General features: G+C 43.3%; 1 protein-coding gene across 7 annotated transcripts in view; it reads right to left on the bottom strand.

The window, feature by feature from the left end:
* PHLDB1 (pleckstrin homology like domain family B member 1) overlaps nucleotides 1–12,821 on the bottom strand; it is a 142,835-nt gene extending 130,014 nt beyond the window's left edge. For all 7 annotated transcript variants that reach the window (XM_030222012.1, XM_030222013.1, XM_030222014.1 and 4 more), the window contains exon 1: nucleotides 12,628–12,821. The gene's annotated coding sequence lies outside the window, so the exon portion shown is untranslated. The remainder of the gene's footprint in view (nucleotides 1–12,627) is intronic.
* Between the last annotated feature and the right edge of the window lie 14,850 nt (nucleotides 12,822–27,671).

The following is a 27,671-nucleotide window of genomic DNA, read 5'->3' as shown; positions in this document are numbered from 1 at the left end:
CCAGCAGGGAAAAGCCATGTAGTGCTGAAATGCCAGAGGTCAGCCAGTGCTAGCACTGAATAGAAGCACCGACCAGAAATGAGCTTACAAAGTGAAGCCTCTCATCCCACACATGAAGCCCCTTTACTAATTCCTACCACCACCACCCCCCCCATCCGCAAATATTAAATTTGTTACTTACTCCCTGTTTTCTTAGAGCAGGAATTAATTTTTCCCAGTACTTGGAGGTGCTAAACTCAGTGCAAATTGACCCTCTCTGGACACAGTAAAAGAGTCTGCTCAACATTAGGGAAAGTCAAACTTATGCCATAAATATTTTACACAATTTGATATACCACTCTTCTAGCAGATTTACCAAAAATGGTCAGAAATGCAACACAAATCTAATCTCAACATACATCATTCAAATCCCTGAAAAATAACAATAAAAAAATAAAAATTACAACTAAACCCCATCAATACCCTTGAGACACCTGAGTCACAACCCTACCACACTCTCATATCAGCAACTGTCTGGATGTGCAAAGAAATGAGTCGGGACCCTTTTTAAAACAGACAAGATTTGGTTCCATCTTAAGTATTGTGGAAGCGCATGCCACAAGGAGGGCACAAAAAAAAAGTTAATACTAATCTTGCCTTTTTGGATAAATCCCCTCCCCCCACCCCATTCCACACACACATTACTAGCTTTTCCATTCCATGTTCCATCTGCTTCTTATGACCCAGCTTGTACAGTCTCTGACCTCTGTTTTCAGATCTTGACCAAACACTACCTGCTCCTTTTGATTGAGAACAGGATACCATGCTCAGTGCTGCTCCTTGGCTGCCCCTTAGGTGCCATTGTAAGAATCACATGTAATGACTGATTCTGTCAGGATCTCTCCCTCAGGCAAAAGCTTGCATGTGACCTGTGTCCTGCAAAGCCACAACAAAGTAATGGGCATAACTGGAAGCAAGCAAGCCTAGACTTGAGACCCCCTAACGAGAGCCCAATGTAGCCACATCAGAATCAGATTTACTATTTATACTGAAGTAATACGGTTACAAAATTTGTCTCCCTCAGCTTGTTTTTATCCTTATCTACAAGAACAACTGTCTTTCTGCAGCTCCTTCCTTTTCCACCTTTTTAGTCTAATAGAGCAGTAGGCTGAGTTCCAGTGAAGCCAGGGTTCAATTCCCACTGTGGCTCTGTGACCTTGGGCAAATCACTTAACCCTCCGTCACCTCAGGTACAAACTTAGATTGTGAGCTTTCTGGGGATGGGAAGATACACACTGCACCTGAATATAACTCACCTTGAGCTGCCACTGCAAAAGGCATAACCTAAATCCAAAACCCTTTCTCATGAAAGATCTTAGCAGCTTATCAAATCCAAAGGCAACTTCAAGAGACCTGTTTCATTAACCACTGCACCTCCTTCCCTCTCCCCAACGCCAGCATCAGGTGCTATAAACACCCAGAGGATGCAAAGCTCCCCCGCCCAACTTCCCTTCCCCTCTAGTCTCCAGATAAGGCTCCAGAAATGTTTGCAAGTTGCCATGACAAAAACAGTAAAGAATTCCTTTTCCACAATGTTTTCCATGCTACAAACACCAGCTCTCATCTGCCCCACAAGAAGAAATATGTACCATTGACTCTCTCTCTCTGGTTTGCATGTGTGTGTGTATTTATTTATTTATTACATTTGTATCCCACATTTTCCCACCCATTTGCAGGCTCAATGTGGCTTACATTTTACTGTAGTGGTGTTCGCCATTTCTGGTATGAACAAATACAAGGTGTTATTGTGGTGGAATAAAGTTCATGTAAGGTAGGTATGATGGGGTGTTTAGGGAGTACGAGGGAAGTAGGGTGTGTCAATTCAGATCTTTGTTTAGTTGTGTTGCAGGTGTTCAGGCTTTTATGTTCGGTCGGTTGGATATGCCTTTCTGAACAGGTTTGTTTTTAGTCCTTTCCGGAAATTTAGGTGGTCATACGTTGTTTTTAATATTTTTGGCAATGCGTTCCATAGTTGTGCACTTAGATAGGAAAAGTTGGATGCATACGTTGTTTTGTATTTGAGTCCTTTGCTGCTTGGGTAGTGAAGATTTAGGTATGATCGTGCTGATCTTATTGTGTTTCTGGTTGGGAGGTCTATGAGGTCAGTAATGTATCTCGGAGCTTCACCGTAGATGATTTTATGAACCAGGGTGCAGATTTTGAAAGCAATACGTTCTTTGATTGGGAGCCAGTGCAGTTTTTGTCGGAGTGGTTTGGCGCTTTCAAAACGTGTTTTGCCAAATATAAGCCTGGCTGCTGTGTTTTGAGCGGTCTGAAGTTTCTTTATGATTTGTTCTTTGCAGCCCACATAGATTCCGTTGCAGTAGTCTGCATGGCTCAGTACCATTGATTGTATCAAGCCGCGGAATATTTCCCTCAGGAAGAATGGTTTCACTCGTTTAAGTTTCCACATTGAGTGGAACATTTTCTTTATGGTAGATTTTGCTTGGTTCTCTAGTGAGAGGTTCCGGTCGATTATTACTCTGAGAATTTTCAGGGTGTTTGCGATAGGGAGGGTGTAACCTGGGATGTTTATATTTGTGGGTTTGTATGTGTTGTATTGGGATGAGATGATAAGACAATGTGTTTTTTTCTGTGTTGAGTTTTAATTGGAATGTGCTTGCCCATGAGTTCATGATGTTCAGACTGAGCTCGATTTCATTGTTGATTTCAGCCAGATCGTGTTTGTAGGGGATATATATTGTGATGTCATCTGAGTATATGAATGGGTTGAGGCCTTGAATGGATAAGGACTTGGCTAGTGGGGTCATCGTGAAGTTGAAAAGGATCAGTAATAGTGGTGATCCTTGCAGTACTCCGCAGTTTGGTTTCCAAGGTGATGATATGTTTGCGCTAGCTTTCACTTGATATGTTCTTGTGGTTAGGAAGCCCTTGATCCATTTGAGTGTGTTCCGCTGATTCTGAAATAGTCTAGGAGTCTTAGTAATATGTTATGATTGACCATGTCAAAAGCACTGGACATGTCAAATTACGTTGTTTGGTTACCAGGCCTTCCATTAGTTTGACTATCAGTGGGATGGATGCTACTGGACGGTAGTTGGTAATGTCATTTGTTTTTTTTCTTGGTGTCTATGTTGGGTTACCTTTTTTATGCAATGTTGTATATTTCCATATTTATTTACTAACATTTACAAATCTCCTATCTTTCAAAGGGAAATCCAGCCAACGTACAAAAGACATTACACAAATGAAAATGCAACACTACCTTGTTTACATCTACTCTCAAATGATAAAAGATATTAAAAAATACCAAGAAAACAAAGCATAAAACCCAGAAACAAATTATTAAAAGCAGTAATACACCACCAAGCTTTGTACTTTTTCTTAATATGTAGATAACCCCACATCATCTTTTGTCAAAGCCTTTCAAAGAGTAGGGTCTGAACATGAAAAAGCATATTGCCTTGTTTTCTCACTCTTTACTCTAGAACCAAAATAAAGCAACTGAGAACAAAAAAAATCAGACAATCAGCAATCAAAAACAATCAACATTTAATAAATAAAGCTAAAAACATACATAGCAAACCACATAAGTCCATACATGTCACAAATAACAACACGCTCATTAACGGTCCAATATAGTCATTGAGCCTTATAGTAAGCCTGTCATGTTTTTGGTGAGATGCCTACCTCAAGGGCTATATGAGGGTCTCCCATCCAAATCTAGGCCAATGTATCAATCATAATAGCAAACCCACCACTTATTCAGAAGGTGTTTATACTATTTGCTGAATGTAGCATCTAAGCAAATGTGGATAGATAAAAACTTCAAAGAACATATTAACAGTATTTCCAAAAAGCAGGAACAGGGTTGTAGTGGATGAGAGAAGGAAATCTGTTGCTATGCAGGTTTTGCATTCTTCTAAAGTTATAATCTGTCCCTCAAATAACATGGGGCAGAACCAAATAATGCTTTATAAATCAATGAAAGAGCCTTAAATGACATCCTTACAGCTACAAGCATCTCCTGAATGCATTTCAAAGCTGGTTAAATATGATCGTACAAATAACCTCTTTAAAACACAAGTGGCTGAATTTTAGACAGCTATTAAGCTTTTTTTTTTAATGTAATCCTAAGAATAAGGCATTACAGTAATCCAGCTCAATGTGTTTTATCTCTGTTTTGACCAGTTCTGTGTCTCCAAATGGGTTTGTTTTACGTATACCTTGGCAGGAATGAAACTCACTTATAAGCCAGGGTATGTTGGATATGGTCTCAGTCTTTCCAATTCACTGGTAGTGCTTTTCTTAAAACTTGCATTGTGCCAATGAGCTGTCCTCTATAGCTGACGAGGCGTAATGTTTACAAGCAACATATGGAAGTCTGAATGTGTTTTTTCCCCCTCTCTGTATGCAATTTACTGTTTCAACATGCTAGTTCCTGATGTGTCCAAATTTGCGTATTCTTCTTCCCCATTCTCCTCCAAGCTGATGATACTTGGGAATTGGTAGTCTCCCTCCAGTGTGAAGGGATCATAACAGACAAACCCATCACACAGAGCACAGAAATGCATTAGAAATAAAGCAGTGGGAGATGGTACCTTTACCCCTGCAGTGCCATCTCCCCTTATCTACAGACTCCCTATTTCTGTGCTGAAAGATGCTGCTAAACACCGAAATACTTGGTGTGAGGAATTTGCCACCTCCTCTGGATTTTTGGTAGGCTGTGATACTGGATGAAGATAGGAATTAGACAAACTCGTTGTTGTTACTAAGTTTTGTAGACCACACAGGGATTTTCTTCAGTTACAACTTTTGTAGAATGGGGAAGAAGGTGAGGGATGGATAAACACATTGACAGATGATGAAAAAAACAGAAGAGAAGAGCAGAACACAGCCTGACTGCCAAATTCCTTTCCAGTAACCCTTCAGCTTCAGTAGCTAATGCCACTACAAATTTGCTCTCCTTTGGGTGGGTGTATCTTTTGTGGTTGCAGCGGAGTCCTGCTGTAGTCTGTAGAATGACAACATGTCGGAAAATGTCAAGAACCAGTTCCAATAAGAAGCAGATGCTGTCTGACTTATCCTGGAACTTATTGGTAGAGACACGTGTACAAAGGCAGGCAGAACCTCCCTGCTTCCAGAAGATCCTGTGTTCCTTTCCTGCTATTTTCAGACTAATAATTAACCCCCAATGTGATAGGTAGCTGCTGATCTGGTATAGATATCTATCTATATCCATATAAATTCATATATACATACATACATATATACACACACACATCCCTACACATATACACATTTGAAGGCAGAATCCTCTTTAGGGCTGGCCCGGGGCATCCAAGGCCCTGACAAACCTTCAGTCATACACCCCCAGCTGAAGGCTGTGCCTCCCCTCCACGTCCAGCATCTCCCACCTCCTGACAAACCTTCAGTCATATGCCCCCAGCTCAAGGCTGTGCTCCCTCTCCATGTCCAGCATCTCCCACCTCTACCCCGCCCCATCCCCACCCTGGTATCCAGCACCTCCCATCTCTTCCCTCCCCCATACTGGGCCTGCTACCGCCACCACCACAACCTTACCTCCTTCCAGGCAGCATCAGTCCATGCTCAAACGCTGTCATGCCCCACCTCCTCCAGTGTAGACTTCCTTCAGAGGTGGCAGGACATGGCAGCACTTGGGAGTGTAGACCTGTACTGAAAGGCCACCACTGTACTGAAGCAGTATTAAAGCACTGCAATGGCAAAACCTTCAAATTCTGCCACCCTAGATGACTACTCCATCTAGTGGCAGGGCTGGCCCTGATCCTCTTAACAGTACCCCAATCTCCACCAGATGCAGAGAGCCTGTTGTGTATGGAAAATACACAATAGGCTGCTGTACAGCATCCAAATGTGGAGCTCCTTATACAGTGCCTTAGCCAGGGAAGACTCTGAGGGGGAGATGCACAGAACTCTAGCATGGTTCCCTACTGCGCCACAAAATACTGGCTCTCACAACGAGAAACAAATAGTGACCGATGCTCAACACTAACAGCATGCAAATTATATGTTAGTATTCAGCATTGCTTGGTAAAGGGTCAGAACGTTCCTGGCACATGCCCACAAGAGCTGTGCGGTAGGCACACCTCTTGTGCACATGTCCAGTAAACGGGGGGGGGGGGGGGGGGGGGCTCCTGATGGATTTTAAAATTACTTTTTGCTCTCCAGAAGCAGGGAATCAGTGGCCTCCTCTACCAGACCCATCACAATGCTAAGCCGGTGCCTAATCTAGCTGCTTCTTTTTTGTATCTTCTTAAAGAACTCTCGTCTTCCCTCCAGCAGTCGCTTGAGGTGGCTCCGACAGGTGCAGTGGCACAGCCTTCTGCTTTTGTGTCCTCATTTTTCATGCTCCAGCAGAAATCCTGGGCAGATAGGGCTGTAAAAGTCACCTTGACCTAATAACTAAAACCTACCGACAGCTCGTTAGAGAGGGGTTTTCCATGCACTGTTTCTCTGTGCATTGCATGGAATTGCTAATGAGCTTATTTTAATACTAGTGAGCTCATTAGCATGGGACTTTTGTTCACTGTTTCCATGCACGGTAAAGCAGTGGCCAAAAGCCTCTGTGCATTAGCCATGCAATAACATTTCATTAGACTGGCTAAAACCAGTCTAAATGAAAAGCTGAAAGCACGGTAACCTTTGAGCATCCCCCTCTATGTCACTGTGTCCTACCAACTTTAAACAACAAGCATCTCACCTAAATCTTCCTTCAAACTTTCTTCCATCCACAGATTTCTGCCTCTTCCCACAGATCCTCACTTTTTTCGCCAGTAAACTAGAGACTGACCAAACTTCTTGTGAATTAAAAAGCAGAGCTGTGAGCTAATGCGGTGTGAATGTGTGCACATGTGAAATCACTGTTTTTAAAATTGCTGCTGTTATTTATATTTCACCCCAAATCTGCAATATAACCAGGGCTTTTTTTGAGGGGGTACTGAGTACCGGCACCTTTTCCACTGTCTGCTAAACTTGACCCATGGTTCTCTTATTTTAATGAAAGAGCTCAGGTTCTACATACAAATTCTGGCTTGTCACATATTCTATGACTGGTTGCAGGGGTCCTGGCTATTGTAGGGTGGGTCCCTCAATGATCACTCCACCCCTGAAGAGTGGCCTGGCATTTGAGTACCGGCACCTTTTTTGCTAGACAAAATGCACTGAATATAACTATACCCCTGACACAGCCCGAGGGCAAAATGTGGCCACCTTGGGTTTTAATAAAGTGATCGTTTGATTTTTGTGCTAATATTGGTTTTTCAAACCTCATCTAACCCAGGCAAACTGGAAAAAATAGAACATTTCAGACCAAAAATTAAGGGACCACAGGCCTAGCTAATGTCACAAATTTCTTTCCCAGGCTACAAATTCTAGATCCAAAGTTTGAAACTAAGGGCAAGATGCATCAACAAAACGTAAAACAACCGAAAACGTAAAAGTCATTACCGGTGCGGTATTCAAACGTCAGATGCATTAAAGTATCATTAATCTGGTGTAATCTCCGCCAGCGGTATAGGAAATGCATGCGCACAATCGCCAAACCTATGACTTGCCCGAAGACGCAGCGCCACTCACCCCAGTTTCTCATCAATCAGCTGATATCGGAGAGTGCAGTTGAAAGCGTGCATCACAAAAATAGCCTTCCATTTTGGCCATTATTCATACCCAAATAATAAAAACGTCTTTTTTGGCCGTGCTTCACAGTCAGCTAAGAGATCTGGAAGTCTCTGAGCCAATCACAGCGCGTTTAGCTATTTTTCTGATGGACGCTTTCAACTGCACTCTCCGATATCAGCTGATTCAAAACCCAAAATGGAACGCTATTTTTCTGATGGACGCTTTCAACTGCACTCTCCGATATCAGCTGATTGAAAAACGGGGAGGTGAGCGGCACGGCGTCTTCGGGCAGCGTATATGACATACGTTTTTGACAATTTTTCGATCTAGCACAGCCCCAACGAGAGGTACAACCTCTCGTTAAATTTTCCGGCGATTTCCACCGTTAAGACAATCGGAAAAGGTTAGTGCATCTCATTACGATAGGGTTTCTGCACAATTTGCTCATCTGCATTCCGTTTTCGTTAGCTGCTACTGCCATCGGAAAATAGCCTTTAGTGCATGCCACGGTTTAAAACTTGGTCGTTAAAGGCTCGTTTTGTTTAGTGCATCTGGGCCTAAGTAACAACCCCTGTGGAGTGGGGATAAAGAGCAGATAGAAGCCGTTCATGCTGAGGTTTCCTGGCTCCCAGTGAGATATCTCAAGAGCTTGGCTATAACCTGACAGTGGAGGGGGAGACTCCCCACTCTAAAATAATAGCCCTTTATTTGGATAAAACAGGTGCTTACTTGGGTAAAATGGGCCCGACTGATAATGTCTAGCTGCCGACTGTGGCACAGTATGGTTTTCTAAACATGCATTCTTTTAGCAAGTTAAAACAGGCAGGTGGTGTGCATTTGGTTGTGTTTTTTTTTTCTCCAGTGCACGCCTGGATTTCTCTTTCAGAGGGTCACAAGAACCCAGACCCTCTGAATACTGTTGTTGCTGATCTCCTATAGGGTGGGTTGTGGATGGGAGGGGGTTATCTTTTGAAAATTTGATGATAGCTATTATCCAGTTTGTTCTTCCTGTTGTTGTTTGTCATCAATAAACATGATTTAAACATAAGGGGGAAAAACAGGCAGGCATTCATGGTGGGGGGGGGGGGGGGGGAAGAGTCAGGGGAAGAAAATAAAACATGCACATTCCATTTTCAAATGAATGCTTCACCCTCCCACACAACTAGCAGGTGTAATTTACAAAATCCTTTTAGCGTGCATACTTTATGCTAATTTTCAAGACAAGCTACCTGGGCAAATTCCCTGTTAAAAATAATTTCCAAAAATATTCATATCAAAAGTGGGAATGTACTTTGCATCTACATACGTTATTACAAATTGGCCATAAGGTGCTTGAAAGGTAGGGGAGGGGGGGAAAACAGATCTCGGGTGTCCCCAAGAAATTTAACAGGGATTGGAGAGCACCCAAAGAAGCTGAAGCATAAACCTTGTGTATGGAGTGTATATCTCAATCTATTTTGAAGAGCCATTTGACATATGCATGTACTAATGTGTCACTGTAAGCTGTTGGTTGCGTCTATGGATGTGTGAGCTTGACAAGGTCTGCATGTGTAGATTAGTGACAGAAAGAGTGTGAATCTCTGTGTCTATCCATAAGTGTGAATGTCATTCTGCAGCTTGATGGCAGACATTTTTGCTGGCAAGATTAAATCAGAAAACGTTAGAGATATGAAGAATTCTGCCAAATATTTTTCTACAGAGCAGTGTAAGTCCTGCCTCAAACAGAAGGACAGATCTTGGGTCTGCCTCTACGAAATAAGCCACAGATTCAATCCCTGTCCAATTTACAGAATGGAAGAGCAGAAGGAGAGTCCAAGCTCCAGGGATTATTAAAACATGCTGACAGAAGCTACAGTAGATGCTTCAAGTCCTTAGGAAAAAAGGCTTAGCCAGTTAAGGTTTTTGATCTTGAAAAGATGACAGAGGGAATATGATAAAGGTTTATCAGATCATGAACAGTGTAGAACAAGTTTCAAATGGTAGTAGCACTAAGGAACATGCCATGAAACAAACTAGTCACAGACATAAAACAGGGTATTTATTTTTAGTCACTGTGAATCTGTGAATGCAGGATGCAAAGAACAAATCATAAAGAAACTTCAGACTGCTCAAAACATGGCAGCCAGGCTTATATGGAGTGGAGGAGTGGCCTAGTGGTTAGGGTGGTGGACTTTGGTCCTGGGGAACTGAGTTTGATTCCCACTTCAGGTACAGGCAGCTCCTTGTGACTCTGGGTAAGTCACTTAACCCTCCATTGCCCCATGTAAGCCGCATTGAGCCTGCCATGAAAGTGCAGGGTACAAATGTAACAAAAATAAAAAAAAAATATTTGGAAAAACGCAATTCGAAAGCGCCAAACCCCTCAGAGAAAAACTGCACTGGCTCCCAATCAAAGAACGTATTGCTTTCAAAATCTGCACCCTGGTTCATAAAATTATCTACGGCGAAGCCCTGGGATACATGACAGACCTCACAGACCTACCAACCAGAAACACAATCGGATCAACACAAACATACTTAAATCTCTTAGTATTTTCTCAGTCTCCACCTGCTGGTAGGCGAGCACAACCCATCAGTCCAATCCTGGTCCGGTCCGGAGGGACACTAAGGAAACTTAAATCTCCACTACCCAAGCTGCAAAGGACTCAAATACAAATCAACTTATGCATCCAGCTTCTCCTACATAAGCACACAACTGTGGAACGTACTACCAAAAGCCGTGAAAACAATGTACTACCACCTAAATTTCCAGAAATCACTAAAAAACAACCTGTTCAAAAAGATATACCCTACCAACCCAACTTAAATGCCTGAATCCTGCAACACAACGAAACCAAAGCTCGTAATGGACACTACATAACTCTACCTCTCTACGATTCCCCAACGTGACTGTAATCACATAAACCTTATTCGAACATAACATCTCTTTGTATTTGTTTCTCTACCAGAGTTGGCGAACGCCTTTACGGTACTATGTAAGCCACATTGAGCCTGCAAATAGGTGGGAAAATGTGGGATACAAATGTAACAAATAAATAAATCTGCTGGAGATTGTAGTCAAGGCTCATAGTATGGCTGGTCCATTAGCAATTATTAATCTGAAAACCTTGGGAATTCCACCTGTGTTGCTCACTTTCAGAAATAAGATCTGCTTGGTACTTCAAGCGACCCAGATTAGCTGCTATCAGAGACAGGATGCTGGGCTTGACAGACCATTGGTCAAACTCAGCATGGCACTTATTAACAAATGCTTTGAAAAGGCTCTTAATTGCCACAAGTTGTGTTGTTTATTATCAACTGAGCCATATGCAAAGAAAGAGAAACTTGTGCTTTAGAATTGCAGGTCTCTTATTCAAAGCACTTGTTTGTGACATCACAATCAGATATTAAGAAGTTCCAAGCAATACAGGCTGAATAGCAAAATGTCAAAAGAAACAAGATGAAGGGAATATGAACTCCGTGGTACATTTTCTTTCCATGCAGCAGCATCCTTCTGTCCCCACTTGACTCCAAAGTCATACAAATGCCTTTCTGTCTACATTAGCCTCACCCTTGAAAAGCCACAATACACATTATTCTGTGCCTGAGTTATTAAACTTTCTCTATAGACATAGAAGGGGGGTGCAATAGCAGCCTTAGTAAATCAGGCTCTGTGCTACATTTTCTCTCACTCTCTCTTGCATTTCTTATAAGCTAAACCAGTCAATTCCTCAGTCTAAAAGGCAAACCTCCTCCAGGAACTGTTATAGGTAAAGTAGTTTTGAAGGACAAATAGCATGCCCCCACCCACACCAGAACACAAAAGGGCAGTGTCAGTCCTGGCTTAACATGAAAGTCTTTGTATCCGAGTGGAAACAACACACACACCACAGTTTATCTGCTCTTTATAGTCGAGTCTAGTTTGAACTTAAGTGGTGCTACTACTACTACTATTTAGCATTTCTATAGCGCTACAAGGCGTACGCAGCGCTGCACAAACATAGAAGAGAGACAGTCGAGTCTAGTTTGAACTTAAGTGGTGCTGACTTGGCTATAGTTACACAGTGGGGGGTTCTCCTTCTCTTTGACCCAGAAGCAGGACCCTCCTTACCGGTGTGATCAGGGCAGCTACCCTAGTAGCCCTGACCCCCCACCCCCACCACTATCACTTCCTGTTTCTGAGTACCAGTCGCTTAGGAGCGTTCAAGCAGTAGTGACAGAGACCTTAGAAGCACTGGTAGACAGCCCAAAAGCAGACCCTGTTCCCATATTTCAAACTTAAACAGGAGTGGGGGGCCGACTGGGATATTCATCCTTGGCTTTACATCCTCCTAGGGTCAGCCCTGGTCAGAATGCAGCTGCCCACAATAATCTTAGTCTAATTAGCTCTGTAACTAGGTATGTGCTCTCTCTGGATTCAAGGGTCACCCTAGGAGAGGGGAAATGGGACAAAGAAAATTCAGCAGTTGAGCAGTCACCGTCCTGTGGAATCACCACTCTTGAAAGATAGCTGAGGCACATGAGACAGTCTGCAGGAAATACTTCCATTAAAAAAAGGGGGGCTGGTGGGGGGGGGGGGAGTAAAGAAAAGCAAAAGGTTATAGCAGTAGGGCTCTAGCCAGAAAGACCAAGGAATATGCCATGAAGACCTCAGGATAAAAAGGAAGAACAATCTTTCCCTCAGCTGCCCCCCAGTCACTGCCCAAACACTGCCTCTAGCTCCCCACAAGAAGACAGCCTGGAATTCTAGAGCTATAATGCTTTGGTGACAGCAAGATTTTTTTTTTAAAGGTTATATAATGACTTTTATAATCCGGATCTTAATGGAAATAGACCACATGATAGGTCCCTTTTACCCTTGCCAAATGAACAGTACCTTCACCAAAGCTCCTCGGGGGCACCATTCACCTAGACCGGAGTAGAGGTTCAAGGGACCCCCTCAGTACATTCGATGCTACTGAAATACAGCTTTCCCTCCAGGTCACTCACCTGCAGGTAATGGTATTGTTTGGAATTTCGCTTTTTTTTTCTTTTGGCGCAACTCCAGCTGATCCCAGGAACATAACGCGATTACTCTAGATCCTACTCCGTTTAGTCCCAGAAGCAGAGCACGATTATAGTCCGACTCAGATTACCACAGATCCTGCTCCAGTTAATGCAGCAGTCGAAAGCTCTGCTTTGGTCTGAGGCTCGCCTTCCTTCCCTAGTTCCCTCCCTGTCCCGAGTGAGTTTTGGGTCCGCCCCGTGGGCTGGGTGTGGGCGGGCCGAGTTGGACGCAGCCCTGCCCGTGGTCTCTTGTGCATTGCAGACTCGGAAAATACCCTTTTCCGATCGCAGGAACGTAGGGGGACAGAGAATGAGTCAAAGTGGGCCCCGAGAGGGGAGGAAAAAGATAATAGGAGCAGAGTTAGGGGATTCAAGCTAGGAAAGGGGGCATCTATCTCTTGTCCTTCTGGTAGAGCTTTTGGTCATCGCGCCAGCCTGCACCCTGTGACCCCCTCCCCCAACCACAACACTGTTGCTTTCTTTACTGCTCTGGATTTTGCCCACGCCTATTGAGTACTGAGTAGCATGCAGTAGGCATGTTCATGTAGCTAAGGGGTCATCTAAATTTGTAACAATGGAAGATGAGGTAACTTGGCCAAGATTTTAAGACGCAGTTGTGGAATTTGAGCTAGGCTGCCCTGATTCTTAGGCCACTTCTTCACTATTAGTCTAACTTAAAAACACTGAATGAGACCAATAACGTGTTTGTTATACTTAATATTTTGTACACTACACACTTATTATACCTCTTAAGCTGTCGCGCAGAAATTTACATAGTAGAACTTAAACAAACTGGAAAAGGCACGACAATGTCAAATAGGAGAGAAGGGGAGAAGTAGACAACTCAAACATACCAAGCTGACAGGGACAGAACCAATGGGTGACTGAGAAAAAAGGGGCAGGACCTTTAGTTTTAGGTATCTAAGTTAAGTGGCCTAAAATTGCAACCACCTCATAGGAACCCCCACCACACACACAACACACACACACTACTGCTCAAATTCATTCACTATGGCCAATGATGGGCAATTTGTTTTGAGTTTAGCACCCCCACTCAAGTTTGAAAAGTTTCTTCCTATGAACCACCCCACTAACTTTCCATTACAGAAATAATTTAGTTCACACCCTTGAAAATGTCAAGAATACATCATTCTTAATTTTCCTGTCACAGCTCAGAGGACTATGGAAAACCCTCATTTTCCAGCACAAAATCCACTTCCTGGCTTTCTAACAGATGGATGCAGGACGGCAGATTCCAAAAAACAGCTAAGTAAACACAGAAGGCATTTTAACCCTCCTAACCCCGGCCAGTGTTATGAAACAGCTTCTAGTATCTGATTTAAAAAAAAAAAAATTTAAGACACTATCCTGCTTATAATCGAATGAGAAAAACGCCCAAGTTCCGACCTAAATCGGGAGATGGACGTTTATCTCACAAAAACGAATAAAGCGGTATAATCGAAAGCCGATTTTTGGACGTTTTCAACTGCAATCCGTCGCGGATGCGGACAAAGTTGATGGGGGCGTGTCAGAGGTGTGGCGAAGGTGGAACTGGGGCGTGGTTATCTACCGAACAGAGATGGGCACATTTCACCGATAATGGGAAAAAAGTATGCGTTTTTAGCTAGAATTTAGGACACTTTTCCTGGACCCTGTTTTTTCACGAATAAGGCCCCAAAAAGTGCCCTAAATGACCAGATGACCACTGGAGGGAATCGGGGGATGACCTCCCCTGACTCCCCCAGTGGTCACTAACCCCCTCCCACCACAAAAATGAAGTTTCTCAACTTTTTATTTTCACCCTCAAATGTCATACCCACCTCCCTGACAGCAGTATGCAGGTCACTGGAGGAGTTGTTAGGGGGTGCAGTGGACTTCAGGCAGGTGGACCCAGGCCCATCCCCCCTACCTGTTACAATTGTGCTGCTTAATGCTTATTAGTCGTCCAACCCCCCCCAAACCCACTGTACCCACATGTAGGTGCCCCCCTCAACCCCTCAGGGCTATAGTAATGGTGTAGACTTGTGGGCAGTGGGGTTTTGAGGGGGATTTGGGGGGCTCAACACACAAGGGAAGGGTGCTATGCACCTGGGAGCTCTTTTACCTTTTTTTTTGTTTTTGTAAAAGTGCCCCCTAGGGTGCCCGGTTGGTGTCCTGGCATGTGAGGGGGACCAGTGCACTAGGAATCCTGGCCCCTCCCACGAACAAATGCCTTGGATTTATTCGTTTTTGAGCTGGGCGCTTTCATTTTCCGTTATCGCTGAAAAACAAAAACGCCCAGCTCACACATTGTTGAATAAAACATGGGCGTCTATTTTTTCCGAAAATACGGTTCGGTCCGCCCCTTCACGGACCCGTTCTTGGAGATAAACGCCCATGGAGATAGGCGTTTTCTTTCAATTATGCCCCTCTATGGCCCCAATGCTAAAAGCAAACCAGGCTTACAATGTTTCATTTATACTGGTTTTCTCAGCACTGCTTTTACAATGCACAGAAGCAGCGACCAAAAATGCTGTGCAAATGTATGAAAACAAGCAATGCACAGAAAGGAGCACCTACATGTAATGTTTAAAATTTGCCAGCAGCTCTGAAGGTGTACTTGCATGAGGGCAACTTTTCTGTGGAGCAGTCTGCTAGCATTTTTTTAATAGTATCTTTCATGGGTATTAGAAATGTGCCATGTGCATTATATTTATGTGTGTGAGTTCCAGGGGTGTAGCCAGACCCCGGCAGGAGGGGGGTCCAGAGCCCGAGGTAGGGGTCCACAGTTTAGCCCACCACCCCCCCCCCCCCCCCGCCGACAGGTACCTTTGCTGGTGGGGGTCCCCAACTCCCACCAGCTGGTCTTCTTCAGCGCCGGTCTCCGGCGCCTTCGCTGATCTGTTTCTGTCAGTCCTGACTCCTGGTACCTAGCGGCAGCAGGGGAGGGTCAACGGCAGCGGGGGGGTTGAAAGTAGAGGGGGCCAGGGCTAAATCCGTGGGGGCATGGGGCCCCACCTAGCTACGCCCCTGGTGTGTTCCACCTATAGCGAAAAGGGAAAGCAATCTGCTTGCATTTTTTTAATAATAGCTTCCTGTGTAGGAAATGTGCCAGGTGGGTGTATTATATGTGGTCCACCTGTAACAGTGTAAAAAAATGTATTCTGGAATGAACAAACAATCCTTCATGAATGCCTAGCAATGGCATTTTTCTCGTACAAACCGCATGTAGCAGTTGCATGCAATTTCCTTTGAGCATTAATCACTGTTCCACGTTTGGTAAGTTCAGTGGTGGCTATATACGTACACAGATTTTTTTTTTAAGTTCAATATTTTTATTGATTTATAAAATAATACAAAATAGAAAAAGAAAAGCGAACACATATAATCAGTAAAACCAAAAAAGGCAAACTAATCAAAGAATCTATAAATATTATAGCCATATAGTCAAATATTATATTGATGGTGTATCAATACAAAAGAGTAACAACCTCAGTCATAAGAAGAAACAACATCATAACAAATAAAGAAATTGTTCCAAGGATGCAGGATGAGATAAGAGTCTAACTATAGCACAAAAGGGCACATTTCAAACAAAATATACAACTATGCAAGCAAAACTTTATGAGATTCTATAAAAGTAACCATGTGTTCTTAAATTTCTGATAACTCCCTAATTTTTCATATGAAAGGGATTTATATTTATATTAAGAAACACTGAAGCCCACCACCTAATCAATATTGGGCTTATTCATTGACTTCCAATTTCCTAAGATATCTTGGATAAGTCACATGATGCAGTGAGCCTGAACAGACATGGGCGTCTGGAGTGGCTCTGGATCACCCTCAGAATCTGTCTTAATCTATTATCTTACTGCTCATCTAACCCCAGAAATCTAACTAGTGGTGGTGGAACCTTCATGGACAAGTTTCTGATCAACCACGGTGAGCAGATATCAGGCAAGGGGCAAAAATGAGACAGTGGCAAAACAAAAGTGGCAGAGGCCAAAATGGCAAATCCCACCCGTACCTCACCTTCACCAGCCTCTGCAGACCTGAGAGATGATATTACTGCAGCAGTAGTAAAAGCACTGGATCCGCGTTTACCACTATTGGAGCAACTTACCTCAGTTCAGCATCTGTTGTCAGATCTATCCAGGCAAACGGGAGAGCTGGAGGTGCGGGTATCGGATAAGGAGGACAGTACACAAAGCGGTCATCATGATCTAGAAGTGCTGCAACGTTTGCTTAAAGAACAAGTGGCAAAAATAGATGATATTAGAAACATGACGGCAGATAAAGGCCATATGACCCATCCAGTCTGCCCATCCTCTGTAACCCCTAATTCTTCCTGTTCCTAAGTGATCCCACATGCTTATCCCATGCCTTTTTAAATTCTGGAACAGTCCTCGACTCCACCACCCTTTCTGTGAAATAATACTTCCTTAGGTTACTCCTAAGCCTATTCCCTCTTAACTTTGTCATATGCCCCCTCATTCCAGAGCTCTCCTTCATTTGAAAAAGGCTCTCTTCCTGTACATAAATGCCCTTGAGATATTTAAATGTTTCTATCATGTCTCCTCTCTCCCTCCTCTCTTCCAGCATATACATGTTGAGGTTCATAAGCCTGTCCCTATAATTTTTGCATTCAAGACGGCTTACTAATTTCATAGCCGCCCTCTGGACCGACTCCATTCTGTTTATATCTTTCTGTAGGTATGGTCTCCAGAACTGCACGCAGTACTCCAAATGAGGCCTCACCAGAGACTTATACAACGGCACTATCACCTCCTTTTTCCTGTTGGTCATGCCTCTCTTTATGCACCCAAGCATCCTCCTGGCTTTGGCCGTCACTTTTTCTACTTGTTTGAAAGCTTTAAGGTCGTCAGACACAATCACCCCCAAGTCCCGCTCTTCCTTTGCACACTGAAGCACTACACCCCCTATACTGTACCGTTCCCTCGGATTTTTGCGACCCAAGTGCATGACCCTGCATTCTTTGGGATTAAACCTTAGTTGCCAAATATCGGTCCATTCCTCTAGCTTCACTAGGTCCTTCCTCATGTCATTCACACCCTCCAGGGTGTCCACTCTGTTGCAGAGTTTAGTATCATCCGCAAAGAGACAAACCTTACCAGACAGCCCTTCCGTAATATCGCTCACAAAGATGTTAAAAAGAGCCGGCCCTAGGACCGATACCTGCAGTACTCCACTGACGAACTCCTTTTCTTCAGAGCAAGTTCCACTTACCACCACCCTCTGTCTCCTACCATTCAACCAATTTTTTACCCAATCAGTTACTCTAGGTCCCACACCAAGGGCACTCAATTTATCAGTCGCCTGTGCGGAACCGTGTCAAAGGCTTTGCTGAAATCCAAGTATACCACATCAAGTGCCCCTCTCACATCCAACTGTTTGGTCAACCAGTTGAAGAAGACAGTCAGAATTGTCTGACACGACCTGCCACTAGTGAAGCCAAGCTGCCTCGGGTCTCACATTCCATGTAGTTCAAGAAATGTCACAATCCTCCTTTTTAGAAGCGTTTCTATTAGCTTACTCACCACCAACGTCGGACTGACAGGTCTATAAATTCCCAACCTCTTCCTTACTTTCATATGCAAAGGAACCACATCCGCTCTTCTCCAGTCCACCGGGACCACTCCAATTTCTAAGGAAACATTGAAGAGGTCTGACAGCGGAGCCAACAGAACTTGTCAGAGTTCCTTAAGCACCCTCAGGTGTATCCCAAACTACTTTTAGTTTGTCAAGCTCCTCACAAACACAGTCCTCCGTAAACGGGTCTTGGTCTACCATCCATCCATCCCCTTTAGCCTTTGTTTTCTGCAGCCCTACCCCCGGTCTTTCATTCGTGAACACAGAGCTAAAATAATCGTTAAGCAATTCAGCTTTATCCTTATCTTCCACATATTTCTCTTCCTCAGCTTTGAGCCTCGAAATGCTATTATGGCACTTCCCTCTTGTCACTTACATATCTGAAAAAGGTCTTGTCCCCCAATTTTACCATATTAGCTATCTTTTCCTCCATTTGCCGCTTCGCTTTCCTGATAGCTTTTCCAGCTTCTCTTCGCTTATTTAGGTATTCTTTCCTGTCTTCATCTTTCCGAGTCATCTTATAACGTGCAAAGGCTAGCCTCCTTTCCCTTACCTTTTCAGCTACTACATTTGAGTACAAGAGAGGCCTTCTTTTCTTCTTACTTTTATGTAATTTTCTAACATAAAGGTTAGTTGCCTTTAATATAGCTCCTTCAGTCTTGTCCATTTCTGTTCTACATCCTTCAGCTGTTCCCATCCCGCTAACTATTCCTTGAGAAATTCCCCCATCTCAGCAAAGTTAGTTCCTTTGACATCCAGGACCTTCAATCTCGAGTGAGCCCTCTCTTCTGTTTTAATATTGAACTATACCATATGATGATCACTAGATGCCAAATGGTCCGCCACCTTGCCATCAGAAACGTACTCTCCATTTGTAAGCACCAGGTCCAGAACAACTCCATCCCGCGTTGGTTCCATTACCCACTGCTGGAACAATTCTTCCTGTAGGGAATCTAAGATCTCTTTGCTTCTAGACGACCCCGCAGCCGGGACACCCCAATCAACATCCGGCATATTGAAGTCACCTATTAGTAGTACTTCCCCTTTCCTAGCTATCTTGCGGATGTCTTCCATTAAGTCCCTGTCCATTTCCTCTGACTGTGAGGGAGGTCTGTGTATCATTCCGATATACATTCTCCTTTCCATGTTTCCAGTTTGACCCACAGCGCTTCTTCCATACCCTACATGTCCTGCAGTTCTGTCACTTGGATATCATTCTTAGCATATAATGCCACACCTCCACCCATTTTTCCTACTCTGTCCTTCCTGAATAGATTATAGCCAGGTATAGCAACATCCCAGTCATGTTTCTCCGTGACTGCTACTAAATCCAAGTCCGCTTCCATCATTGTAGCCTCAAGTTCTAGAAGTTTTGTTTCCCATACTACGGGCATTGGTATACAAGGCTCTCCAGATTTTACTCTTTTTATTCACTTCTATAGAGGCATTAGATGTCCTACCTTCCTTGGGGTTAATTATGGCTTTGTGGCCTTTTATACCCATCCCCATCTATTGAAAATAGATCTGAGAGAGATAATCTCCGCTTGTTGGGATTTCCCAAATCTCTCCCAGACTGATTGTATGTGGAGCTGGAAATGTGGCTGACAGCCCAGTTTCCAGTACTGCAGGATGTACGGCCTTACTGCCTCAAACGTGTATATTGGGCAGATGGCAAGAAAAGGGTCGCCTGCATCAGGTCACAGCTAAATTTCGTAGCTATCAACAAAAAACAGCAGTTTTGCAATGTTATAAGCAGCAAAGAGCTGGAATGAAATATGACAACCACATTACCTGGATTTTCCAGGACTACTGGTAGCGCTTACCGAATGGAGGAGAGCTTTCACACCTCTCTGCAAATCAACTATTTGCAGGCTACATATGTTGTTGTATCTGGCCAGGCTTAAAGTTTATGCGGAGGGCAGCTGGTGCTCATTCATGACAGTGCAAGAGGCGTAAGACTGCATCAACACCATAGCAGCCACTGCTGAGGAAGCGAGAACCTGATTCTACATGTTGGTATGATTGTGGGACAGTTTAGACTTATCAGATCCATACATCTGAGCCTTAGGAGATCAATGTGCATTCACATGGCTCACCACTGAGAAATATTTTTCACTGCAAAAGGACATTAGTGATGCAATGTGGGGGGTTGGAGGATGCAGACCTCAACTCTCTGGGCAACGTTTCAGAGTGCTGCGTAGAGAGTTGGGTAAGGAGTAATGGCTTGGGATAGGAGGGTTATGGGAGGTAATATTATTGCATACCTGTTTTTTTCTTTATAGTTGGTACTTTGTTAAGGGACAGTATGCTGTATGCAAAAGGTTACTAAGAAAGAACAAGTTTGATTTCTCTGTGTGGAGTATGTATGCTTAGTTTCATCTGATAGATGGACATGGCCTAGGCGTTGGCTGGGATGCTGGGGCCTATTTACAAGGATTAATTTCTGTGACTTGGGTGATGGTAGTTTGAATATACTATCCTGGAACGTCTCAAGAATATCTTTCCCTATGAAACGTACAAAAAATCCTAACAGCCTTGCAGCATCATCATACAGACATTACTTGTCTTCAAGAAACAAAATTAAATGAAACATCTAAAACTGAAGAGGGGCTGGGTTAGTTCAGTTTATTATTCTTTGGTGGTGCATAAAAAGGGGAGGGGGGAGGAGTGGTTTTGGTCTGCAACAATCTTCCCTGTGATATCCAAGAAACTGGGAAAGATAATATGGTTCGGTACATTTGCCTTGCAAATTACATAGGGTGGCCAGATATTTCATCTTTTAGTTGTGTATGCGCACAATTAAGACCATACATTTTTTTGAAGCTGCAGTACACCTAGGGACCAGAGACCTGTTGATACCTCTAATCCTGACAGAATTAGATCCTCAGGAGGTGTCAAACCACTCTTGTCTGGGTGCAATTGGATTTGGAAGGCCCCACACAACGAGTGCAGAATTGGCAATTTCCCTCATATTTACTGGGAGATACCTCATTCCAGGCATACTTAGCAAAAAAGCAGAGGGAGTACTTAGACTTTAATGCCCAGCACAGAAACACTCTACAGCTCTTTTGGGATACAGGAAAAGCAGTCTTGAGAGAGGATATTATTGCTTTTATAGCAGGCTGTAGATGCTATCTTACCAAAATATATTGCATCTAGAGGAAAAATTGGCTATGGCAAAAAAGACACATATACAATTTGCTACACCATCAATCTGTGAGGCCTATTTAGCCACACATGCTACTTTAAACAGTTTGATTCATAAGCGGACCCGAAAAAATGTTGGTCCGGAAGTATAAGTATCATTGCTTTGGAAACCGGTCAGGCAAGTTGTTGGCCCAGGTTACAAAACAGTACCAATGGTCACTCTATGTCTCTAGCCTTCCTACCGCAGATGGTCGGGTATTGCAAACACCACAGGAAATAGCTCAGCAGTCTGTATACATTTTCAGCAATTCTATGCAGCAGCACCTGGTAACATGGGTCTAAATTCTTAACAGATTATTTAGAAGATTCAGGAGTGCTTATACTGACAGTCAGAGAGAAGGTCTTAATGCACCGTTGCTGCCTAAGGAATTGTAATAGTCCATAAAAAAAATCTCAGTTCTCATATTGCCACATGACCAGATGGTTTTCCCCCTGAATTTTATAAAATGTTGTCCCCAGTCTTGGTTTACTATGAGAAGAGTTTGGAAAAAGGAATTTTCTCTCCTCACTTTAATATGGCTATAACCACAGTGATTCCTAAACTGGGTAAGGCCGGCACAACTTGTGACAATTCAAGACCAATATTGTTGAATGTGCATGTCAAATTTCTGGCACTGATACTGGCCGCCTGGCTGTCATTTGTCTTGCAAGATCTAATTGGAGACCATCAAGTGGGCTTTATTACAGGGCGGCATTCAGTAGTTAAAGTGCGTAAGGTGTTATTAGCAATGGCTGCTGCACAGAATCAGAGGATTGAGGGAGTGGTTGTAGGATTGGATACCATGAAAGTGTTTATGTAGATTTGCATTGCTGCTCTATATGGGTTTTACAGGCTGGTTTTATCAAGCAGTCTAACTATTGCATGAAAGTCCTAAAGCTGCCCTACTGGTGAATGGGACTCATACTTCTTTTCCAATAGAGCGTGGGATGTCCTTTGTCTCCACTACTATTTGTGCTTTATTTAGAGCTACTTCTTCACATGGTAAGAAAGAACTCTGATATCCTTGGCTTACCTTTAGGGACCACTAGTTTAAAAATATTGGCTTACACAGGTGACATTTGACTTGCAGTCGACACCCCAAGCCTCTCTTGCCTGGGCCCTGAGTGTACTCAAAGAATTTGGTTTCTTTTCAGGGTTTGCCTTAAATCTGTCTAAATCATTGCTGCTTCAATAAAAGAAACTATGTGAACTAACTGGAAGGGCATGATAGCTCTCCAGTGGGCAGAGGAAAAGCTGAAATACTTAGGGGTGTGGATACCCTGTGATTTAACTATATTGGCAGCAGTCAATGTGGTCCCCTTGTTAGAAAACACGGTGCTTAGACTACAGTTGTGGCATAACTTCCCACTAACCTTAACTGAACGTATCACTTTATATAATACGTATTGTGCCAAATGGCTGTATTTAGTATAATGCTCCCAATACTGTTGTCGAGTATGTATGTACAAACTGTCCATCGAAAACTGACAGGGTTTTTGTGGGAGGGTAAGCATACCCCGTTTTCTGTTCTTTTTAAACCTAAGAGCAAAGGAGGTATGGTATTCTTAAATATCTGTCTTTTCTCACTAGCCTGTGGCATGAGGTACATCAATGATTGGTTTCAGGGGACATCAGATTTTTTGGCCAATAGAGAGAAGAAAAAAGATTGAAAAGTCCTATAAGATAAATGACATTACTACTATAGTACATGTTAGTGAAAAAGAAATTACATCCTCAGAACAGAATAAAATTTAATCAAAAATTTCCAACACATTCATGCCTCTACATCACCCACTAGTGATACAATCATTAATTCGATCTACCTCATACCCTCAGATACTCTCTAGATCATTCATTTCTGTGCATTTTAAGAAAAATATTCAGGTATATTTTCATGCATATACAGTAAAATATTTAGGCAAGATATATAATCCACAAGTCAAATTAGAATCATACCCATCTCATCAAAGAAACTTTGTGGATCAAAAGAAATTAAGTAAAGCATCTTTACTGAATATATTAACAATTAATAATAAAAAAAACTTGAGTCCATAGCATCTGCTTAACAGAACTCGCACAGTACAACAGTAATAGCATATTAATTTAAAAAAACACCAAATTGGGGGTATGGAGCAGATTGTCCATGTTCATGAAAACATTTCTGTAGAGCCTCAGGATGCTCAAAGTTGCGAGTATGATTTGCAAGGGTAGCGCACAGCCTAGCCAGGTAAAACATCCCCTTGAGCTCCAAGGGCTGTAAGCTGCGGTCGAAGGGCAAAGAGATCCTTTTGCTTCTTTGCAATCACTGGAGCCAGATCAGGTAGAATAATTAATTTTGCCCCATTCCAAGCAACAGTCCTGGTTAACTTTGCCTTAGTCAGTATTGAAAGGGCTTGCAGGTATCTCAGTATTTTTAACAAGGGCTCAGCCCCTGCATGGATGCCAGACATCAAGAAGGCACCCTATCAGGGGCATTTCCGAAAGAGAAGGGCGCTCATCTTCCGACACAAATCGGGAGATGAGTGTCCTTCTGTCAGGGTCGCCCAAAATCGGCATAATCGATTTTAGGCGTCCTCAACTGCTTTCCGCCCCTTTCTTTCCGAGCACTCTACCAAAACCCTCATCCACACCCTAGTCACCTCTCGTTTAGACTACTGCAATTTGCTTCTTGCTGGCCTCCCACTTAGTCACCTCTCCCCTCTCCAGTCGGTTCAAAACTCTGCTGCCCGTCTCATCTTCCGCCAGGGTCGCTTTACTCATACTACCCCTCTCCTCAAGACCCTTCACTGGCTCCCTATCCGTTTTCGCATCCTGTTCAAACTTCTTCTACTAACCTATAAATGTATTCACTCTGCTGCTCCCCAGTATCTCTCCACACTCATCCTTCCCTACACCCCTTCCCGTGCACTCCGCTCCATGGATAAATCCTTATCTGTTCCCTTCTCCACTACTGCCAACTCCAGACTTCGCGCCTTCTGTCTCGCTGCACCCTACGCCTGGAATAAACTTCCTGAGCCCCTACGTCTTGCCCCATCCTTGCCACCTTTAAATCTAGACTGAAAGCCCACCTCTTTAACATTGCTTTTGACTCATAACCACTTGTAACCACTCGCCTCCACCTACCCTCCTCTCTTCCTTCCCGTTCACATTAATTGATTTGATTTGCTTACTTTATTTATTTTTTGTCTATTAGATTGTAAGCTCTTTGAGCAGGGACTGTCTTTCTTCTATGTTTGTGCAGTGCTGCGTATGCCTTGTAGCGCTATAGAAATGCTAAATAGTAGTAGTAGTAGTAGTGGCGTGTTGGCAGCATACCGAAGGCGGGGCGTGCTTAAGAGATGGGCGTCCTCAGTCGATAATGGAAAAAAGAAGGGCGTCCCTGATGAGCATTTGGCCGACTTTACTTGGTCCATTATTTTTCACGACCAAGCCTCAAAAAGGTGCACGAACTGACCAGATGACCACCGGAGGGAATCGGGGATGACCTCCCCTGACTCCCCAGTGGTGACTAACCCCTCCCACCTGAAAAAAAACGTTAAAAATTTTTTTGGCCAGCCTGAAATGTCACACTCAGGTCCATCGCAGCAGTATGCAGGTCCCTGGGAGGGGAAATATGTGTGTGTCAGCGGAGGCATAGCGAAGGTGTGGACGTCCTTCTTTCAAACATTTTGGATGTCCTGAACTGCCTCCTCCCCCCCACAGAGACGGCCAAATTTCAAAGGAGTGGCCTAGTGGTTTGAGCACTGGTCTTGCAATCCAGAGGTGGCCAGTTCAAATCCCACTGCTGCTACTTGTGATCCAAAATCCAAATAAAGGGGTGTCAGAGACATAGCAGGCATGGACGTCCTTCTCACAGAAACATCACATTTAGAACGTCCTCAACACTTAAAAAAAAAAAAAAAAAAGACGTCCCTGACAAACACTTAGACGTTTTCACCTGGACTTGTTTGTCCTGTTTGTCTGTTCTAATTAGATTGTAAGCTCTGTCGAGCAGGGACTGTTGTTCAAGTGTACAGCGCTGCGTACGTCTAGTAGCGCTATAGAAATGAGAAGTAGTAGTTGTAGATGGCAATTTATTTAAGGTTTAGACAGCTATTATACACGCAGCTTGTCTGCATGTATGAAGCCATCTTTGGCATGCGCAGAGCAGCCACGCATAATGCTTGGCTGCTCTGACCTAGCTTCCCCTCCTCCGGAAGGAAATCGTGTGCAAATGAGCTAACAGCGAGCAGCTCATTTGCATGCGTTTTCCTTCATGCATGCCCGTTCCTTTCCGAATTGGTAAGGGAAGGGGCTTTTTCCGTTCAGTTAGTGCATCAGTTAGTCCACTGCCGTGTCCCCTAGGGTGCCCAGTTGGTGTCCTGGCATGTCAGGGGGACCAGTACACTATGAATTCTGGCTCCTCCCATGACCAAAGGGCTTGGATTTGGTCGTTTCTGAGATGGGTGTCCATCTTTTGTTTCGATAATACGGTCAGGGAAGACCATCTCTAAGGTTGACCTAAATGTTAAGATTTGGGCGTCCCCGACCGTATTACCGAAACAAAAGATGGACGCCCATCTTGTTTCACTAATACGGGTTTCCCTGCCCCTTCGCCGGGACGTCCTTAGAGATGGGCATCTCCATTCGATTATCCCCTCCACGTGCCCTCTCATCATCAAATGGCTGTTGAAAAGTGAGGCCAGGCGAGGGGGGGGGAGCATTTTTTCACTAAAACGCACCGGGCCTTGACCTTCTGATCCTTCAGTAAATCCTAATATACGAACATTATTTTTAATACTACGATTATTAGCCTCCTCAAGCTCCAATTGCACCCTCTTCAGTGTTTTTTTTGATGTTGTAAATCTTTAACTGCAAGCAAATTTTGTACCACACAGCTCTCAAGAAACACTTGTTCACACACCAAATCTAATTTTTCTTTAATGTTATTACATCTTCCTTTAAATCTGTAATTGCTAAAGTACTATCCCGAATCTTTTTTTTGTGTGAGTTCCACTACTATAGGTTCCAACCATTCATTTACCTTACGCGGTGTCACCATTTTTATGGGTATAAGACCTTATTTGGAATGTTTATCACCGTATGCTGGAGGAAAATAACAGACTCAATTTTATTAGACATTATCACCCACAAATTCTCATCAGAACCTAATATCACACTTACAGATACTAAGTGGACAGCCACGCCATGGTCCGATCATTACAAAGCAAACATCTCCCTCCGATGGAGAACAAAAAAGACACAACAAAAACAAGAGCAAAAAACCTATACTACGAGAGGCAAAATACACCCACCAACATTCTGGCAACAATTCTATACTGACGAATGGACAATACCTATAGACTCGCCCTTATTTCTCCAAGAATGGGACAACAGATGCAGAACAGTACTAGACAATATAGCACCATTACGAACCAGAACCTCACATAGAAAGAACTCAACACATGGTTTAATGAAGAATTGAAAGAACTAAAACACAGGTCAGAAGATTAGAACGAGCATGGACCAAGAAAAAAAGACGAACATACACTGAAAAACTGGAAACAGCTCAAAGAAAATACAAATACACTATCAGACAAACTAAAAGAACGTACTACAAAACCAAAATAGGACCAAACTACAAGGACACACACAAACTCTTCTCACTCGTAAACAAACTCCTAAATACTACACCGGTTACCTCTAACAGCATAGATACCCCATCCGCCACCAATCTTATGAACTACTTCAATAAAAAAATTATAAAACTTCGACTCATGATACCTACCAACACTACTGAGTACACAAGCATCCTTGAATGTCTAGATCCAAAACCTGGGGAAAGCCCAGCAGATCAGTCATGGAATAACTTTGACACTATATCACCAGATGAAACCTCACATTGGCTCAGAAATACTCCAAGTCACAATGCAAACTAGACATCTGCCCCACTAGCCTAATAAGATCCGCCCCCAAACAATTCAAAAAAAGACCTTATGAATCATGTTAAGCACAGGCTTCAAAATGGTCTCTTTCCCACGGAGAAAGAAAACATCTTACCTACTCCGCTGCCACAAAAGCTAAAAAAAGCACAATGGACCTAACCAACTATCGCCCAAGTAGCATCTATTCCGCTTATAACCAAACTCATGGAAGGCATTGTGACGAAACAGCTATCTGACTACCTAAATAAACACTCAATTCTGCACGAGTCCCAACCAGGATTTCG

The sequence above is a fragment of the Microcaecilia unicolor genome, chromosome 12, assembly GCF_901765095.1.
Source record: "Microcaecilia unicolor chromosome 12, aMicUni1.1, whole genome shotgun sequence".
NCBI classification, from domain to species: Eukaryota; Metazoa; Chordata; class Amphibia; order Gymnophiona; family Siphonopidae; genus Microcaecilia; species Microcaecilia unicolor.
This window is presented reverse-complemented; position numbering and strand designations above follow the sequence as displayed.